Source organism: Lynx canadensis, chromosome X (assembly GCF_007474595.2).
Source record: "Lynx canadensis isolate LIC74 chromosome X, mLynCan4.pri.v2, whole genome shotgun sequence".
Classification (NCBI taxonomy): Eukaryota; Metazoa; Chordata; class Mammalia; order Carnivora; family Felidae; genus Lynx; species Lynx canadensis.
In genome coordinates this window covers 48791180-48795216 of record NC_044321.2, presented here as the reverse complement: position 1 = coordinate 48795216, position 4037 = coordinate 48791180, and the positions used below count along the sequence as shown (strand labels likewise).

The following is a 4037-nucleotide window of genomic DNA, read 5'->3' as shown; positions in this document are numbered from 1 at the left end:
CAGTTGCACTACCAAGTATTTACCCAAGGGATACAAAAATACTGATTTGAGTGTGGCACACGCACCCCAATGTTTATAGAAGTATTATTAACAATAGCCAAATTATGGAAATAGCCCAAATGTCCAACAGCTGATGAATGGATAACGAGTTTGAGGTATATATTTACAATGGAGTATTGTTCAGCCACGACAAAGAATGAAATCTTGCCATTTACAATGACGTGGATGGAGCTGGAGTGTATTATGCTAAGCGAAATAAGTCAGAGAAAGACAAATACCATATGATTTCACTCATAGGTGGAATTTAAGAAACAAAAGAGATGAACATCAAGGAAGGGAAAAAGGCAAACCATAAGAGATTCTTTTACTATAGAGAACAAACTGAGGATTGCTGAATGGCTCGTGGGCATGGGATCGGCTAAAAGGGTAATGGGTATTAAGGAAGGAAATTCTTGTGTTGGGCACTGGTGTTATATGTAAGTGATGAAGGACTAAATTCTACTCCTGAAACCAATTTTTCACCATATATTAACCAACTACAATGTCAATGAAAACTTGAACCAACCAAACAAACAAACATAAAAATAAAATGTCCTTAGAAGATCAGAGCCTGACACAGGGCTCAAACTCACAAGCCGTGAGATCATGACCTGAGCTGAAGTCAGATGCTTAACCGACCGAGCCACCCAGGCACCCCAAAATGTCCTTTTGTATATTACCTATTGAGACTTAATTGCAGAACATTGACCATTAAGGGCCACGGGAATAAATAGCTCACAGCACACTAATTCATCTGCCAGTGTTCATCTTACTAGCTCACACAAACTATACCATGTATCCTATAGTACCATGTAGGATACCATACCATGTATCCTTCATGCAGCATATGTGCTAGGCTAAATAATGGCCTTCAAAGATATCTGGACCCTTATCACTGAGACTTGTGAATGCTACTTTACATGAGAAAAGGTACTATACATAATTTATTGTCTCAAGAAGATTATACTGGATTATCCATGCAGATCCTAAATATGATCACAAGTGTCCTTATAAGAGGGAGGCAGAAGATATGACTGCAGAGGCACAAGGCAACGTGATGATGAAGCAAGGTGCTACACTGCTGGTTTTGGAGGTGGAGGAAGGGACCAGAAGTCAAGTAATACAAGAAATGCAGTTCTAGAAGCTGGAAAAGTCAAGGAAAATCGTTCTACCCAGTGTCAGAGTGAAACTGTTGGATTTATTTTGGCCCAGTGAAATTGATTTTGGACGTCTGAATTACAGAGCTGTAAAAGAATAAATGTATGTTTTTTTTAAGCCACCAAATATGTGTTCATTTGTTATAGCAGCGATAGGAAACTGATGGAATGTATTTCCCAATTTTCCCATAGTTCCAGCTGGTTTCTTTTGAAGGTTCCAGAATTTGTTGTTGCATTTCGTAGAGGGAGTATACTATAATGGTTAAGAATATCTATCCTAGAGGGGCGCCTGGGGGGCTCAGTCGGTTGAGCATCTGACTTCAGCTCAGGTCATGATCTCACGGCTCATGAGTTTGAGCCCCACGTCGGGCTCTATGCGGGCAGCTCGGAGCCTGGAGCCTGCTTCGGATTCTGTGTCTCCCTCTCTTTGCCCCTCCCCCGCTCATGCTCTGTCTCTCTCACTCTCAAAAATGAATAAATGTTAAAAAAAATAATAAAAAAAAAGAATATCTATCCTAGAGCCAGATTGTATGGATTCATATCTGGGTGTCACTGCTTGGAGTACACCTCAGTTTCCTTATTTGTATAAGCACATGTGGTTCCTTCGAGAATTAAATCAATTAATACATGTAAATCAATTAAAACAGTTACTGACCCTGAAGTATTCATGACACTTTAGAGGGGCCTGAAAGCCTTATATTTGCTTCTACCAACGCAGCTAAAACAAATAATAATTTTCAATAGTATACTGATTGTGGAGGCTCCCCTAGCCACAGAAAAGGTTTTGCCAACAGTTAAGAAATCCAACTCCTTCCCTTCCTGAAAATTTTGACCAACCACACAGACATTGAAATCGACCATATTAGGAAGGACAAACTAGCCTTCACTTTTCCACTCATGGAGAGAGCTCTATTTCCCCTTTTGTAAAGTGAGGGCATAATCTTGCATATTTTGCATTTACTTATCTTTATTCTTCCTTTCCCAACTTATTCCAAATATCCAAATCAAATCTTTCTATGTGTGTAATTTATGTGTATTATATTAGCCAAATTTATAATAGCAAAAATATTTTCTAGTTATGTATTAGATAGAGTTAATAATTACAATACTTTTGGATATGGGGGCCCTAATGGGAGGGCACAACATTGAGATTCTGATAATCCACCATAAATCTCCATTCATTTTGTAAATTTAAGGGCAGGCAAAACTTTGTTGTGTCTTTGTATGTTTAGAAGTCCAGTTACATGGAGTTTATTTAAACTAAGTGCAAAAGGTCATAATGTTTTCATGCAATACATATTTGGTTCTTTAAAAACAACTGTGACAAATAACAGAAAGAATTCCAGAATGCTACACTTGTGATCTATACAAAACACCAACATTTTGGACTGTACATAATTAAAGAAATGTCTCAAACACATTGCAATACTGTACTGCATGTACTATATAGTACATAGAAGCATGCCTTAGGTGGGCATAGGAGTGCAGTTTAAAAAAGGAAAAGAAATATCACATTGTAGCTACTCAATTTCTTCAAAATCACTGATCAGGAAAAGCAACATTGAACTTCCACAAGGTCTATACAGTACCCAGACTTAAATCAAGACTCTCTTCCTCTATTTTTGGTAAACAACTGCATGGTAAACTTAGATGACTTTTCTCCCTGGATTTTACCTGGTAGTGGCCTTTTATTTTATTTTATTTTATTTTATTTTATTTTATTTATTTTTATTTAAAAAAGGGCAGGTTTGGCACTTTTATAATGATGTCATCAATGTTAATATCTCTTGGGATCTCGGGAAGATTCATATTCTTCACAGCTAATACAGTACAGGCTGGAGCTCCCACTAAGCCAGCCACAGATTTCTCCAGTTTATTTTGTGCATCAATCTGTGTAACAGTCTCATTCATGTCGGTCTCCAATACCCCTCCCCCATCACCCTTTCTGCAGGAATATTGTGAACCTTGTCTACATGAAACTTAAATCCAGCTCACAGAAATTTTCAAAACATTTGTCTAATGTTTCCATAAAGAGTTGAATTAGATCTAAAATGACAAGTTCACCTTCTGAAAAATCCACACAGAAGACAACATATAATGTTGCATAATAGCTATAAATCAGTTTGTTGTCAGATCCTCCAATTAACAATTCTCTTTCTAGGAAATTACAAACATTTTCATTGCTCTTAGATACCAAATGGAATGTGTCCCTGATGATTTGTTCCTGTGTATCTTCACCGTAGGGCTGGTAGAACTTGGTAAGCCACTGCTTCCCATAGTTATTGAAGCTGAGGATCACCTTGATCATGGCTGAGCTGGACGACTTGGTGGGTGCTGGGGGCCAGGGCAGGGGTGGGTACACAAGCCTTGCTTCAGGATCTTGACGGTAATCCTTCCAAAATTTGGTTGTTAAATGGAGAAGTCATGGGAATAGCAGCCCCTTTCTCTGAATAGGCTTTATATAATGAGTTTCAATCATTTAAGACTCCATTTAATATACGATGGAACATATTATTTATGTTAACTGGAGGAAGGTGTCCATGAAGTCCCATTTTGCCAAGACAATTTGTAAGTAACAAAGACGCAATTTAATATTATTACTCACCGAGGCGGGGTATCCATGACAACTATGGGATATTTTAGAGCAATGAGTACTATGGCAATGGGGAATTTACACAAGTCTATAGCTACTGTGGTTAAAATGTGGCATACCTGTATGTCCTCTGTTATATGTTCAGGAATTTCCCAAAGATTACAGGGACTATTTTGTTTATCTTTAGCTGGATCTTGAGGTGTAACTGTCATCTGAGCCTCAGTATTAATCAGTAATCAGCCATCAGT

The 4037-nt window shown here is 38.0% G+C and overlaps 1 pseudogene; it reads right to left on the bottom strand.

Moving 5' to 3' along the window:
* Positions 1-2924: 2924 nt before the first annotated feature.
* Positions 2925-3504, bottom strand: LOC115507767 (annotated as a pseudogene).
* Between the last annotated feature and the right edge of the window lie 533 nt (positions 3505-4037).